Raw genomic sequence first — 17,474 nt, 5'->3', positions numbered from 1 at the left:
CAACTGCGAGGCAGCAGCGCTACCCAATGCGCCATCGTGCCGCCCTATCTATCATATAGTGCCTTTCATTATCTATCTATAAAAATGTACATTTTTTTATTTTATTCTTATAGTTTCAGATATATATCCATCCATCCATCCATTTTCCAACCCACTGAATCTGAACACAGGGTCACGGGGGTCTGCTGGAGCCAATCCCAGCCAACACAGGGCACAAGGCAGGAACCAATCCTGGGCAGGGTGCCAATCCACCGCAGTCAGATATATATAAAACTGAATTATTGTCTGTCTGTTTGTCTGTTAGGGCATCATACAAAAAACACCACACCTATTTCTACTAAACTTTACAGTTATTTCAGGTACAGTCTAATTTTCATTATAGACTAATAAAATTGTTGATTTTCTACTTCTGTATTTCCAGAAAAAATAAAAACTAAGACGCCCTCGCTAAAACTTGGCATTTTCTCTGGACCTTTGCTCCTTTGAACCTCAACATTTCCAAAACACAACATGATATCGATGTGATTTTTACTCCAAAAGAATTAAAAACGCTTGCGTAACAAAACAACCCCAAAGTGTTTATGTCAACCAAAACAATTGTTGAGAATTTTTAAATATTTAAGCGTGCTGAAAAAGAACGAGATGTTTACGTTTGCCACTCTTTGTAAGTCTTGAACATTTTGTCATATCAAAAGTCTTTTCTGAATGCTCATTTTATGACGACCAATAAAGGTTCAGTTTTTTTCTAGGGCAAATAATAAGTGGGCATATGACCCATTTGTGACAAGATCCGTGTTTGAGGTGGAAAGTCTATTGAGACAGTGGGAGTGAGGGGCCGGTCACTTTGTGGAGATCTGCTGCTTGCGTGTGTGCCGCTCAATGCTCATTTGTCTTTGAGCGATGGAGTTGTATGTTGCGACTGTGGTGCATCCTACTCACTCTATTAATGTTTCAATATTATTACTGAACTATTGAGATAATAATTATTACTGTTATACAAACTGCTCTTTGCTGCAAAAATACTTTTATTCAAATCAATATTATATTTAATTCCAGAGTCAAATTTCATAAGGGCTTAATAAGATGATGTTAAGTAATACTAAAAAAATACATGTCTCTCTGCTGTGATGTGGAGGACAGAACTATAAGATCTGCTTTTTTATTTATTTTACACAAATAATGTCCATTTTATCACTCTTCTGGACAACGCTGGGTAGAACAGCTAGTTGTTAGTAAAAACCCGCATCACCACCTAATGAATTCTGAAGAGCTTTCCCATTTATTAGTTCATTTTTATGAATAATACAATTAATGCCCTCCTCAGAGATTTTCAGATGGGTGGGAAGATGGGGGTTGTTAAAGGCAAATCCACACCCTTAAAAGTAGGAAAAGGGTGGTCTTGCTTATTGTGGATGGAAATCATTGCTCCAGTGACAGCAGGAGCTTACAAAACTAGCTTGCCGAATTGAATGTTTTCATTTGTAAAATGTCAAATCTTTGTAAGGTTTTAAGAGAAAAAACGTTTTCATGAGATGCTTCATAATGAGCGGATAATTACAAGATATATTACTGTGCTGTATAATATAAACTGGAGCAGATAGACATCTATCTGTACCCCACGTGTATGGCTTAAAAAAATGCAATACAAAAACTAGAAAAAAAAATAAATTTGAAACATCACTGGTTTTGCTTTTATTAGTGAGGTTGGGAAAATGAAATTAACTTGACAACATCAGGTCAGGTCAGGGTGGGGAGCATGCACTGGTACAGCTTGTTTCTACACACACCACACGACGAAACAGCTCGGGATCCCGGTTAGCAACCCCCCCAGGCAGACACGGGGTCCAGTCCCACCCTCCGGAAATGACCCTCTATCTGCCGCAGCCAGGTGTCATGTGGGCGCCCCCTTGGCCTGGTCCAGCCGCTCGAGTCGGATCACCCTTAGGGGATCATACCACATGGCTGTAGTGCCGTAACTGACTTACCTGACCAGATTTCTTAAAATAGGTGAAATAATCTTCTTGATAAGTCAGTACATCTTACAGTAAGGAAAACCAGATTTAATGACTTAGTATAAAAACTTTACACTGATACAGTTTTACTGCTGACCATGGAGGTGACACAATGTGTTTAACGGCTGCGTGAAATCCTCCAAAGTGGTCCTGAAATTAAAGCTTACTGCTGATAAAAAACAAAAAACAAACCATACAACAGACTGGTACCAAAATAAGACTTGCTACATCAAGTGTGTTTTTAAAAAATATTGTCCAACTGGCATTGATTTCTAATTTACTTTAAACATTTCTAATTGCTTTTGTGCTTCCCCCGTATGAACTAGCAGTTAAAAATGGAGAAGAACTCTTACTCCATAATCACTCTTTGCTCTTTTTCTGCAGAGTAGACATTTCTTGGTAAATTTCAGAAGAACTCCAGAACAGCTCCATTACAAGAAGTGTAATTAGGTGAACTGAAACCGATTAGCATTTAGATTTAGCTGGGAGTTACTGCAGAAAAAGCTTTAGGATTTTATGGCATTTAGAATCAACGCCTAAAGCAAAAGCCTCAATGGGTTTAAAGGCAAATTTGTAACAAAAAGTAATCAACAGACAGTCGGGGAGAGGGGGCTTATCAAAAGAGGGGGCTGAAATACTTAAACAACTGGAAGACAGCACTTGTAATGAATTTAATAAAGCCATTATTGCACTTTCCTGGTAAAGCTCCTCATTAATTATGCCATGAGAGTCTATGCTGGCACTGGCAGATCTGTGCTTGACCTGTCAGTCTAACTGACAGCTTACGGTAATGATGGTAGCAAAATTATAATCTTATAAAAGTAACCATAATCATATACATTTGACTAACTTCTGTGAATTCAGCTGACATGTCTAATATAATGAGAAGGTCTGATACAATTGACGTATAAAATATTTAAACACTGGTCCAAAACCCCTGCTTACTGCGTCCACTCCAGCATAGGCAGAGATCGTAATATCTCCACTTGCTCGATTGACTACATCAGAGCGTTTTTCAAATGAGAAGCTAAGTAAAGAAACATCTGCACTGATAGCTCAGAAACAAAAAAGATGTTTAAGAAGCGAGGAGCCACAAGTTCAAACAATACAATGAGCCAGTTTCATGCCAGCACTTGGTGGCATGGCCAAAGATGGAGCTCCATGAGTGCAATGATTTACAATATACAGGGCTATTCAAAATAAAAGAGCAGATTTCAAAAATTTATTACAAACAAACTGTATAAGACAGAAAAACATTCCGCACATCACTGGATAGAGGAAAGTTCAAAGTTTGCTCCTATGGTCTTTGACGTTGCATACACACAACATGAGCACCAAGTTTAGCGTGACAAACTTCAAAACGGTAGACCATTTTTTGCCACACACAAGTCAGGTGGTCCCTAGTTACTGAATACACAGCTTCCTCAATTGAAGATTAGCGGGCATAGGTGGAACAAACACTCTTTTCTTTAATGTACCCGCACAGATAAAAATTGCACTGGTAAATTTGCTTATGACAAGGTGGCTGTTTGTTGAACCGTCGGCGGAATTCACATTGCACTTGAACAATGGACTCACACTTCGCAAACTGCAGCACGCAAAGTGATTTCTCTTGTGGTGTTGTTGCCATCTTCTTCTATAATACTCTAACGTAGCTGTTCGTTTGTCTGTCCAGGATTTTAAATCACCTGTAGCTCGCAAATCGTTTTACCTATTGACTTTAAGTTTGGTACACATATACTACATGACGTCTACTATCCGCTTTCGGGGTGATGATTTTATTACTCTTTTTATTTTTATATTTTATTGTAGAATCAACTCTTGGCAGCGCGCAGCAAGGTGGCCGTGCGGCGCATGCGTACGGGCGCTGTTCTCATTCCCTACCACCTTCGCTAATCATTCTTGAGGCAGATTGAAGACTTAAGTGCCAGATTAAGTGAAAGATTAAAGAAAACGTACTAAGTAATTGCAACACAAAAACTAACTTAATTAGTTTTAACGTGAAAACATGCCGACGAAAGAAGAGAAGCAGCGGGAGGCTAGGGTGGAGAAAAGAAGATCTGCTCAGGAAGCAGCAAGCACATCACCCTCTGAGCAAACGAATGCTAAACATACAGAGAGAGAGGATGAAAGCTAGAAATGCTCAAGTCAAGTGTATTCACTGCACGTTATCGTGCAGTGCGCCGTTACTGGTTTTACTATAAATGAGAAACAGAGCTTGGTGGCTCTCACTGGTACTTTTAGGCAGGCTTTTAAACTTTGAACTTTCCTCTATCCAGTGATGTGCGGAATGTGTTTCTGTCTTATACAGTTTGTTTGAAATACATTTTTGAAATCTGCTCTTTCATTTTGAATAGCCCTGTATTTCAGGGTCCTGCGGTGGGTTGGCACCCTGCCTGGGATTGGTTCCTGCCTTGCGCACTGTGTTGGCTGAGATTGGCTCCAGCAGACCCCTGTGACCCTGTGTTTGGATTCAGTGGGTTGGAAAATGGATGGATGGATATATTTCAGGTGGCATGGTGGCACAGTGGTAGGTGTGGAGTTTGCGTGTTCTCCCCGTTTCCACATGGGACTCCTCCTGCTGCTCTGGTTTCCAAAGACATGCAGGTTAGGTGATTTGACAACACTAAATTGGCCTCAGTGTATGGTTGGTGTGTTCGCCTAGTAATAGACTGGCACCCGTCCAGGTAATTGTTTCTGCCTTGCGCCCTGTGCTAGCTGGGATGGGATGGGATCCAGCTCCCCCATGACCCTGTTCAGGAATAAGCAGGTTAAAAAATGACTGACTATATATCTTTTAATTAGTGCTAATGTGTGTCGATTTGTTGTACTTTGTTTGTAGTTGCCATTCCATCAACATCTTTTATTGTTTGAGGCATGGTGGTATAGTGATCACCATTTCTGCCTCACAGCTCAGGTCGTATTTTTGGCCACAATTATCAGTCCAGCACAGTGGGCAGACTTTTCCTTAGCCCTCAGGGACATTTAAAAGACCACTGCACCTGTGATAGTTCAGTTCCTCCTTCCCCATTGACTTTAATTCATTTTGCAGAGTTCAGAAAAGTTTGCAAAGATTTCCTTGATTTCACCAAACTCATAGTATAGAGAACTCCATAGGGTTCGCTCATCACTATTTACTATAAATGCCAAAATTAAAAAAAAAAACTGCAAAGTAGCTTCTAATGCTTTTCAACAAACAGTCAAAATCGCTGTGCTGTTGCACACCAAAGACCAGACTCCTCAAAGTGACAGAGTTTTTAATGATTTATTAAAATAAAAGCTTCACTGCTGTCCTGTGCTGCAGAATCGTTCAGTGCCAACAGCCAATGGCTAAACTCAGACAGTAAGTGTTTTCAATGGTAGGCCAAATTAAATTATTATTATTTATGTTGTAGTCCATAATTTTGAGCCATCCCCAATGCTTCTGAAAAATCAACACCAAGATTAGACATATTTGTTCTAATTTTTAAGCCTTTCAAAGCAAATGTAAACCACTGTCTTTTATTTCATTCTTGCATATCATGGCGTCAGGGTGTGGTAACATGTTACATGTTGGTCGGACATGCATGTAAGAATTTCATTGCATCCTGTACACTTGACTAAACTACCACTACAAGTTTTTCTCCAGATGTTCTGGTTTCCTTCCATATCTCAAAAGTTTATTAGTAACGTTATTCGGGCCCATAGCAAGTGTGGGTTCGTGAGACAAACTGGCTCAAACTTCTTTAGGCCTGATGTGTCCAGGATGGGTGCCTATGCCCAAAAACTCTAAAGCTGGAGAATGGAGTTTGAAAATGGATGCATTGGTAAATATTTAAGGTGTTTATACATACATTCCCAAGCTCACTTAAACCATTTCAAGGTTATACAGGGCCGGTGCCTATTCTGGAAGCAACAGGGCACACATACATAATGCCCATCCTTATGCCAATTTAGAGTCAATAATTAACCAAACACCCATAGCTTTGTGGATGTGGGAGGAAAACCAAAGTACTCTGAGAAAAAACCCTGAAATGACAATTCTCAAGTGTGCACCAACCTGGTGCCCCATGTAGGTTTTTAGTTATTTTTACATAACCACCATTCCAGTCATTGTTAAGAGGGCTACCATTTTCATCCACATCCCTACCGAGACCACTACCCAGCAAAAAGGTAACCGGTAATGCCTGAAAAAGGAATGAAGTGATCTTTCTCAATTAACCTGAAAACGTTCATCTTCAAAATATTTCATATCTTTTAATAACAGCAAGTGTAAACTTTATACCTTCAAGTGTAACAAGAAATACTCTTTCTGTAGGCACATTAATGAGCCATAAGAAAAGCTTTGTGTAACAAATAAGGAGTAAAAATGATTTGTCAGCATCTGCCCATGTTCAGAAATTATTTTCTTTACTTCAGAGATTTTCTGGGGTGCTTTTCACATGCAGCAGACTACCAAGTAAAATCAATTTGTGCATCAAATACATCATCGTGACTTGACGTCCAACTGTTAAAGGATTTGCTCAGGCATACTGCGACCGAAGGAAGGCCTACATTCAAGAAACGCTGAAAGTGCTTCGGTTCATGAAAAGCTAAAGGCCATTCGTGTATTGGTGTACTCTTTATGCATTTGAGGAAATTAATTTGTACTTCATTTTATCCAGAGGACTGTCATCATCTACTTTTTGACCCTCTCTTTCCACACTTCTTCATCCACCTCAACTTTTCCCACTTCTATGGTTGTTGATCAACATTCCAACACCTCCTCCCTTCACATCTTCTTTTACTTTACTTATCCACCTCTCCTTCAGCCTTCCTCGCTTTCTCTTCCCCTGTATTTCCATTCCCATCACTCTTTTGCCCACATATTAATTTTCTCTCCTCATCACATGTCAATACCACTTCAGTCTACGTTTCAGTACTTTCTTAGATGTCTCTCCCATTTTTGTTGAACCTCTGATTGTCTCATTTCTTATGCTATCCTTTTTTGGTAACTCTACACATCCATCTCAACATCCTCATTTCTGCCACATTTAACTCTTTTACTGTGCTCTCTTTACTGGCCATGACTCAGCTCCATACATCATTGCTGGTCTTACCACTGTCTTTCACCTTAATTCTTCGATCACACAACACTCCTGATACCTTCTTCTAATTGTCCCATCCACACTGCACTCTATAGGTAATCTCTGCCTCTAATTCTCCATCTTGGGCTACCACTGATCCTTTATATTTACACTTATCCACTCTTTTCAATGGCTCTCCCTACAGGCTAACGTCCAAATTCTGATCATCATTAAACCTCAGATATTCTGTCTTCTTCCTATTTATCTGCAACCCTCTATCTTCCAAGCCCTTCTCCATTCTTCCAAACTCCTCTCCACTTCCTCTTTTCTGGTGCTACACAACACCATGTCATCAGTAAAAAGTCTACACCACGGAGATTGGACTTCTGTCCCACAAAACAGCACATTTATAACCAGATCAACCACTCTTCTCTTCACTAATTGACTTGTATTGATAAATCTCTGTTGAAATTCAGAAGAATCCAATTACATAGTTAAATGAAATATCACACTTGTTTCACATGGTTTCAAAGTTTCAAATGGTTTGCGTCAGTGTTGCCAACTGAAGTTATTTTGTGTACAATGAAATGCTCAAGACCAGTGTTTCTCAAACTTCTTTTTGTATCACATATAATACTCACCCACTCAGGTAAACCAAGCACAGATATAACTCAGAGGGCAGGGGTCTCTCATGGAGAATCTAGCAATTTCATTGGACCAGCACCCAACTTTGTAACAAACTACCAATATAAGCAACAGCAAATCGTGACCCACCAGTGGCAGCCCGCAACTGAGAAACACTGCTTTAGACGACCCTGCGCTAAACTTTTGTTATTATGTACACAATGTAGGACACAGATTAATAGTAACTTTATAATAGTGTCTTGCTGGTTTCACATTAGCTCCTTTTCTCACCTCTGTATTTTTTTCTTCCGGGAGGCATCATTGATGGGTAAACTCTCTTCCGGTTATCCTAAACAATGGCAAAATTGCAAAAGAAGAGATGCTGTAGTGTTTCTCTGTGTTGAAATTCTTTTTTTTTATTTTATTTTTATTGAAGCACTTAGAAGCATATAACATTTCATACAATCAAGTCAAACTTAACAAAGCAAACTTCAACCACCACCCACGAGAAACAGAGGAGAGCCAGCAACCAAAGCTATTAAATCACTTCCCGTCTACCAAATATATATGGCAGCCATTTTGTTTTTCCTTCAGTTGTTTTGAGCTCATGTCTGTAAAGGCCAACCTCATCGACCTTTTTTCAAGTATATGGGATGGATCCCCAAACCTTTCACTTTGTCGTGTGTGTTCTTTTACAGTACACATATGAAATACTCTTCAGCTTAGGTAGTGTGCAATACAAAATAAATGTCAAAGTAATGAAGGCTGGATATTGACCTACAGTAAAATGCTGGGAGACATCTGCATCCATCCACATTACCTTTATTACCATTAGAATTATCTATAAGAAAAAGGAAATTAAGTGGAGACATGACTAAAGTGTTTAAAATTATAAAGGGAATTAGTCCAGTGGATTAAGACTGTTATTTTCAAAAAGAGTTGATCTCACCGTGGGCCTCATCCCCTCTAACTCCTCCTTGGTGCACCCTTCATCCAGTCATCCTCTGCCTTTCACTCCTTATGTCCAAACCATCTCTGCCAGTTTCTCGTTTCTCCTGTTTGGAAACTTGTAAATTTTGGGTAAATTTTACACAGTTTTTCATCACACAGAGAGCCATAGACACAAGGAATGAGTTAGCAAGTAGAGTGGTGGACAGAAGGACTTCAGGGACTTTTAAAATTCGACTTGATGTTATTTAAGAGAAATTAACTGGATAGGATTGATGAATTTGGTTGGGCTGAATGGCCTGTTCTCATCAAACTTTTTCTAATATTTTAATGTCCATCCATCCATACATTCTTACAGTTTCAGTTTTCCTAACAAAGCGTCAAAAGCAGCTTGAGACTATCCAAAGAGAAACAGATGCACATGTCTACATGGCAGGACACATAAACATAAATAACTTGGTGGGACCAACACAATATATATATGATTACAATGATGTCAGTTGTAGTCTTACCCCCAAAAAACCTAGAAAACACTTAAATGTGCTACCAGAACCTACCTCTGCAAGTGGCTCAATTGAAAATGGATTGTCTTCTTGGGGACAAACATCTGCTAAAGCATCCGCTATGTTGGCACTCTCAAAGTTTTTTATTTACATCATTGCCTCCATGGTTTCTTCTTCTCCCCATGTGCGAAGACACTTTAGTTCACTCCATTGTAACTAATGGATCTGTACAGACAAAAATAAATAAGTAAGAAAGAAGGGGTCTCAAACCATTAGATAGATAGATAGATAGATAGATAGATAGATAGATAGATAGATAGATAGATAGATAGATAGATAGATAGATAGATAGATAGATAGATAGATAGATAGATAGATAGATAGATAGATAGATAGATAGATAGATAGATAGATAGATAGATAGATAGATAGATAGATAGATAGATAGATAGATAGATATTTAATGAGCATTTACTTCAGTCACAGAAATATATAGAAACAACAATCCACTCAAAGACACAGTAGCATTACAAAAATATTGAAAAAACTCTGACCTAGTTAATGATAAGAGAGCAGTACCAGTGAGCTGTACTACCATAGGTATGAAGGAGTCACCACAGTTTTTCTTGACACATTCCTGTTGAATAGTTTATTGACTAAAAGTCCTCAGTCTTAGTCTGTCAAAGAGAGGACATGTAGCATTGTTCATAATGACCATCACTTTTGTTTTCATTCTCTCCTTCTCCAATACCTCCGGCAGGTCCCATAACTGAGCCTGCCTTCTTTATTAGCTGGTTGATTCAGTGGGCCTCTTTTGAAGAGATATTTCCAGCCCATCATATCACAGCACAGGAAATCACACTGGCCACCACAGATTTATAGAAGACGTTAAGGCAGTTACCACCCATATTAATGATGCACAGACCCCTAAGAAAAAAAGTCCTCTCTGCACTTTCTTAAATAGCTCCTCTGTGTTACTAGACCACTCCAGCCTGTCACTGATGTGGAATCCCAAGTACTCTTAACAGGGTTCATCCTGGACATCCACTCCCTGCATAGTAAGTAGACATAGAGGCTCTTTGGTGCAACAAAATTCAATAAGCAGTTCCTTGGCTTTGTTTATGCTAAGCTGCAGACAATTCTCAAAGTTCTCCACCCAACTCCTAGCCTCTGTCTCATCCCCTTCGTCAATACACACCATTAGAACAGAATAATGTAAGAATCAGACAGACAGACAGACAGACAGACAGACAGACAGACAGACAGACAGACAGACAGACAGACAGACAGATAGATAGATAGATAGATAGATAGATAGATAGATAGATAGATAGATAGATAGATAGATAGATAGATAGATAGATAGATATCTTTTGTTGTGTACACTACTAATTTTCACCTATTGTCTGATATTTCTTATCTGTTGTAGGAAGATTCTTGATACGGTATGTGTGGGGAAAAAGTTAAACAGTAAAAAAAAGATCTTAAAACAAAAAAAAAACTTAAAGAATATATTTACAAAGTGCAGCATACAGAATTTAGAAAACTTTTATGAGGGTCTTCCATTGCTCATAATGAAAACACAAGGTAATTCACAACTTAGCTTATTTCTTCTAATACTGTTTTCTTTACCACTTGATTTTCTTCTATGGTGACACTTTATAAATAAAACAAAAATCAGTCTGATTCTGAAATGACAGGGCAAAACATACTGTTATCAGACCTGCTTAACCCAGTTTGGGGTCACCAGGGTCCAGGACCTAGCAATGCAGGATCACAACTGGAACTGACACCAATTCACCACAGGGCCCACTCATATATGCACCTACACAGGGCCAATTTGAAATCACAGATAAACCTAAACTACATGAAAGAAAACCGGTGTACTTGGAGGAAAATGGACATGGACATGGGGAGAGCATGGAAGCTCCACAGAGACAAGGACAGGGTTAGACATTCAAACCCAAGATGCTAAATTTGTAAGGTTTAGTTTAAATGTTTGCATTTTGAAACCCCACTGCCCTTACTTTTCTCAAACCCACTAGTTGCATTTCAGTATGGTGTGGAAACGAGACCAGTCTGATTGCAGAACGGTAGCTATCCCTCGATTGGATGCCATTCTTTAGCAGGGCATACTCATGAGCACACTCACATCCTCTTATACTAGGACTATTCAGAGGTGCCAGATGATGTAACCTGTATTTCTTTGAGAGTATGTGAGCAAATCACTTATCAGAGTGAAATCCACGCAGGCTCACAAAGAAAATGCAGTCTGCACACAAACACACTGTGATCTGGTCTACAAATAAAGCCAGATTCATTATGGCTGTTAGACAGCAGGGCTATCGTGATACTCGAATGTTGAAACCCAACATGTAAAAGGGAGACTCACTGTGTTCTGAAAGGCAGAATATAAAAAATGATTTACTAATTTTGTCGTGTGCTGTGTTCTCATTCCCAATTCATTTTATCACTGATACCTTAGTCTCCGTCTCTGTGCCTGTAACTAAAAACATGACACACCAGATATCAAAACTCGATACATCAGTCTATCTATTTTTATTTTATTTAACACCTCACACGGTGCTCCCACCACCAGTCACTTTACTAAGCAAGCTAATACAAAAGCCACAGCAACACTAAGGTAACAAAGTAGCTTAAATAAGAGCAGATGACAGATTTATTTTCTATTGCTTGTAAAACTGCAGCTTTAATTTCCAAACATTCTGGAAGAATGAACAAGTCCAGATGGACTACCATAACTGCATTACTACAGCACTGGAGCACACCAAAGACTTCGAGCAAGTTCTCGATTTCACGCAGATCTTCAATTCTGACATTTCGTTTCATATTCATGTAGCTACCAATGGCCACAAACTGCAAGATGAAGTAGAAATTCTGTTCTTGCTTCATTCAGTATCTCAAACTATTTTCAACTATTGAATTAAGGACACACTAAGGAGAATATGCTGTAGAAATGTATCTACACTTACTTTGGAAAAATGTAACTCTCTCTGGCAGTAACCACGTCTTCAGATGTTGATCTGCGGAGGACACGCTGTTACTTATGAAGCTGCAGTTGTTTTGATGTATAATCCAACACGAAGCTGGGACTCCCTTATTTTAGAAGAAGTTTGGGCCCAGGGTTTCTGGTTTTGGATCCTGAGATATTATCTTCTAAACACGAGTAATTTGAAACAGGCTAAGATAAGCGATTGAGGGCACCTTCTTCTGATTGTGTGCAGTCTGCCGCTATAAAAGCCTTAAAGAGGGTCCCCTCGGTAGTTACAGCACTCATACGGTGAGTGGAAAGCTCCCTCCTGGGTAAAATGTGCAGTTGCTACTCTATTTTCAAGTGACAACCAACAGGTTTGTTTTGATGTTTACAATGCATCTCCCAGGTATGTTTTCAACAGAATGGCTCCCCCAGCCCCCAAGACAATACCATGGCCTGTTAGATTTGATGTAACCTTCATGTCACCATCACCACTTAAGAGAACCAGAAGAAGAAGAAAAAAATTAGACAGCCAAACCACTAACAAAACAGAAATTTGCTCAGCAGGCATCCATTTAATCCTTCAGAGATGACATGACACACAGGACACAAAATTCAAAATTTAGAATTTAGAAACAAGAGACGTCCCAGATCAAAGAAAAGATGAAAAGTACTGAGTCTGCTAAAAGTGCTGTAGTATTTAAAATGAATTTACATGAAATCAGCCTCTTGATCTGCTCATCCTAGCAGACCACAGCCTATCTCAGTAACATTTTTTGCTGGGCAGGAAACAATCCTGAATTGAGCATCAATTAGATATTTTCAAATGTATATATTATCTTATTTATTAAAATTAATAAACATGTATTAAAAATTAACCTACAATGCCACAAGGACAAATTTTGCGCACATCACTGATTACAGAAGGTAGCAGGTGGGTCACTGTGTCATATTATTACATTCACAGCGATACTCACACTTTCACTTGGTTTCTTGCTGAGCCCAATTTATTAACCTCCTTGGTGTTAACCTCAAGTATAACTTGAGTCGGAAGTCTGTGTAATTACGGTTAACCCTGAAGCAGACTCGGGGAGATGCATAATAATCCCTCTCATTAAAGGTTTAAGCCCGAATAACTCTGCTGTCATCTAGTGGGTGAAATAGCATCATGCTACAAAAACACGTTAATATCTCTATGCATTCTGCCACATAATGGTAACTCGTTGGTATCTCATCAATATTCATGAGTGGGATGGAGCCCTCAACCAAAACGTCAATGGTGAATGAAAAGCCGTAAAGCCAGTTATAGAGCAAAGTGAAACTGAACCATTGCTCAAATCGAGCGATAGTGAGGACGATGTGAATTGGTGATCGGACGTGGATGCAGACAGTGAAACTGACACCTGTTTGTTAGATTCTGACCCGTTACTGATGTTTGTGTTTGGTTTTTGCTCCATACTACTGCTGACAATCCCGCACCTCCTCGTTGCTCACTTATGAGTAATCCCAATCTAAAGATGTCTGTTAATCATAATTATTTGGACTCTTTATGATTATGACGATGATAGTCTGAAGAAAAAAATAGTTATTGAAACAAACCGCTATGCTGAGCTTGGTCAGAAAAGCCACAGTAAACCATTTACTTGTCATAGACAGTCGCTAGCAGCCTGTCTCTGTACATGACATGTGGGTCTTTTTCAGTCCCCTGATACTGCTTGACATAATGATGGCACGGGTTCACAGACTGGTTGCTGCAGACACTCATTTTAAGCAAAGTTATGAGTGAGTGTTGTTTTTCCCTAACTACGGAATACCTGTATTTCACTGTTTTCATCATCATTTTGTGGTTCCTGTGGCACAGCCATTTGTTTTGCTGTCATCATGATGCACCAATGGTTGCTATATAACACAATCTGAAATACGTGATTGACGTCATTGGCGTGACACCTTAAGAGTTGGTGCATCAGAGTTTTCAAATTGAATGATATTCAAAGAAAAATAACCTTCATAAGTGTGTTAGTTTTGCTATGTAGACTTCCTGGGGCTTGACGTTTGCTTTTGATTTCCTCACAGTGACTCTTGGGCATAGATTTCTATGTAAATGACAGATAACTGCTGATTTTTGGTTTCGACTCTCCGTGTTCTTTTATATTTTCTCTCCTAGTCATCCCCTCTAAACTTGGTAGCCTTTCCTGGTGCAAGGCCATCAACCCCAAAGACTATCCAGGGCCTTAGAGAGTGTAGAAAAAAAAATTGGGGGGTTTCAGGAGGCTAACTTGGGTAAACCCAGAAATTGGCAGTTACATTTGCAGTGATGATGACTATAATGATTATTATTATGGGTGTCCTCTATCTCCATCATCCAGAGAACAAGCCGAAGATGACGGACTGCTGAATCTTAAAGTCACTCAAGACAACATTGCCATTTGACATTCACTGCGGCTAATTTTCACTAAACTTTCTAAAACTAAATATACAGTACATATTTCAAAACTTTGTAAACTATTTATATTTACATTTTCTAGATAGATAGATAGATACTTTATTAATCCCAAAGGGAAATTCTGCTGATATTATTCTATTTTAACAAATACTAATTTGTCTTTACAACTAAAGTGACTTATTAAAGTAATAAAGTAGGTTCCAGGTACCCAGAATAGGGGGGACTGCCACTTTCATTTCCTGTAGGGTTAGCAGGCTGAGGGGGACACCCCAATAGGGTGGATATCACGGTGAGAGAAAACTACCATTGGTTGGTAAGGGGTTTTAACCAATGGTATAATAGCCTCCATGTGTCTAGGTTATTCTAGGGAATCTAGACTTTAGGTCCAAGTTATATCTAGGATACTTACGAGTCTAGGTTATTCTCATGGACTAAGGTAGCCTTAGATCTAGGCTATACCGTATCTGAGGGCAAGCGCACGGTGCTCACACCAAAGCTAATGAGTTCCAATGTGGAGTACTGATTAGTGGTAGACTGTCCAAGAATCACTCAAAATGAAGTTTTGGAGACCACTCAAATAACAAAGTTAGTGAGCTCCACTCATCCTAAGCTAATAAATACAGTGGGGATACAAGAATGATCAAGCACTGGTTCGGCCGTGCTAACTTGCCAAAGGGAGGATTTACATGCCTACCCAAGGAAAGTGTTGTCTGCATCAGTTAAATTAAACTATTTGATAAGTTATTACATGATGAGTGAGGGAACAGACATCATTGGTCTGATGAAGAAGGCCCTAATGGTCACTCCTAAGTTGCCAGTACTGCACCTAAAGAAACAGAAATTAATTAGATAGATAAATAGATAGATAGATAGATAGATAGATAGATAGATAGATAGATAGATAGATAGATAGATAGATAGATAGATAGATAGATAGATAGATAGATAGATAGATAGATAGATAGATAGATAACAATAAGCATTTGGGCAATTTAAAGTACATACAGTAATTAATTAATGAGGTGGAGTGGTTAACAGCGTAATGAGTTCTGCAGCACCCCAAAGACACTTGTGTTAGACTAACTGGCAGTTGGTCCTGCATTGCATTATGGGATGCCCTGTGATATGTGGTGTTGGTTTCTGCGTTACACCCAAAGTTGCAGGAATAGGCTGCAGTTTAAGGCAACCCTGTAGTGGATTAAGTGGTTATGACAGGCAGGTGATGTAACACTTGAGCTTTAATCTGACTCCTGATTAGTTAACAAAGCTGCCCAGAGTTTCACAGTACACTTCACTGCACATTATGCCAAAGAGTCTTTTCAAAAATAACCCAAGGATTTTGTATCATCTACAAGAACATAGCTGGAGCACTGAATATGTATGTAGTACATTTACACCACGTCCAGCAATCCAGGTAAAACTGAGCTGCAGAACAGTATGTACCGTTCTCTCAATAAATGTAATTCCACTCAAGAAGAGAACTGGATTTAATCAGACACATGTCATATTCTGAAATTGACTTTAATATTTCATTACTGCTGCGGTGGGCTGGCTCCCTGCCCGGGGTTTGTTTCCTGCCTTGCACCCTGTGTTGGCTGGGATTGGCTCCAGAAGACCCCTGTGACCCTGTAGTTATGATATAGCGGGTTGGATAATGGAGGGATGGATGGATTTCATTACTGGCTCTGCTGAATGTACAAGGGCTACATCATCAGACTTGACAGAAACAGTGTAAGAGGAAACAGTGCAGTTATTTAAAAAAAACAATAAGAACAACAACAACAAAAGGGCTCGTTTGGAAATGCAGCTTTTCTCCTTACAGTGAGGATACTGCGGCACTGCCACCTCAGCAGTGAAGAAAGGGGCAGCAAAAAAAAAAAAAAACATTGTGACAAATATAGAAGTGTGAATGCAAAGTGTTTGCACAGCCCTGTTAATAAAACAGGCTCAGCAAGAAGCCAGCCTGAAGTGTTAGTTTTGCAGTGAATGTTGAAGACAAGGTGGTCTAATGTGACCTTCTGCACAATGGCCCAATCACGGATGGCTACTGCTTCCCTATAATCAATGTTATGCGCAGTATTTGTTCAGTGTCCTTGCGGTGGACTCCGTAATCCCACAATGCGTAAAGAGCCGCTGGCAGTGCAGGTACAATGCACAGGGGCCATGATTATATAAACAGAATATGTGTGTAGAAGTGAACACAATCTGAGTGTGAAAATCTAGGGGTTTTCTTACAGAGCGTGTAACATATTGCCACAAAAGGTCACCATTTAATTTAGGGGGCTAAGGGAAAAAAAAAGAAATGAATCCAGAATAACACAACAGGAGCTTAAATCATCAGATTCTGTTACAGGACACGGGACGGGACATGTTCAGAAAATCCCTGACAGAGGGGTGAAGTTCACCAAGGCAATGAACAGCATGAAAATACATTCCATGTTATTTCAGATTACAACAACAACAACAATTTATTTCTTGTATAGCCCAAAATCACACAAGGAATGTCTCAGTACACTTTAATGGGTCCTGTTTTCTGACAGCCCCCCAGCCTTGACTACCTAAGAAGACAAGACTACTAGCCGAGCAGTGCCTGAACAGCATGTGAGACTCCTAAACTGTTCACAAATTAGGTGTGACAACGGATAACACTGCTGTCTCTCTGCCTGAGTTTGGATCCCATAGCAAGTTGGGTTGTCTACGTGGAGTTTGCCAGTTCTCCTCAAGCCCACAAGGGCTTCCTCCCGTTATTCTGGTTTCCACCCACATTCTAAAGATGTTTAGATTTTATTGCTTGACTTTTAAGTATAAAGTATAAACCCTGCTAGTCAACCAGTACCGCCATATGGAGTTTGTTCTCATCTTTTGTTCAATCTACGCTCTCCTTAACTCTGTAAAAAGTCCAAT

At 39.4% G+C, this 17,474-nt stretch overlaps 1 protein-coding gene across 6 annotated transcripts in view; it reads right to left on the bottom strand.

The window, feature by feature from the left end:
• The window catches only part of LOC114665340 (HIVEP zinc finger 3), a 488,325-nt gene that overhangs the window by 338,558 nt on the left and 132,293 nt on the right, over positions 1-17,474 (bottom strand). For 4 of the 6 annotated variants that reach the window (XM_051936193.1, XM_028819849.2, XM_051936188.1 and 1 more), the window contains exons 2-3: positions 9,187-9,357; positions 7,973-8,030 (exon numbers count right to left, since the gene is read on the bottom strand). The gene's annotated coding sequence lies outside the window, so the exon portion shown is untranslated. Of the gene's footprint in view, positions 1-7,972; positions 8,031-9,186; positions 9,358-12,125; positions 12,363-17,474 lie in introns of those variants that run through there. The other 2 variants (XM_051936189.1, XM_051936190.1) reach the window with 2 other exon arrangements.

Source organism: Erpetoichthys calabaricus, chromosome 14, assembly GCF_900747795.2.
Source record: "Erpetoichthys calabaricus chromosome 14, fErpCal1.3, whole genome shotgun sequence".
In the NCBI taxonomy this organism is placed as follows: Eukaryota; Metazoa; Chordata; class Cladistia; order Polypteriformes; family Polypteridae; genus Erpetoichthys; species Erpetoichthys calabaricus.
Note: the sequence above shows the minus strand (reverse complement) of the source record. Positions and strands in the feature narration are given on the sequence as shown.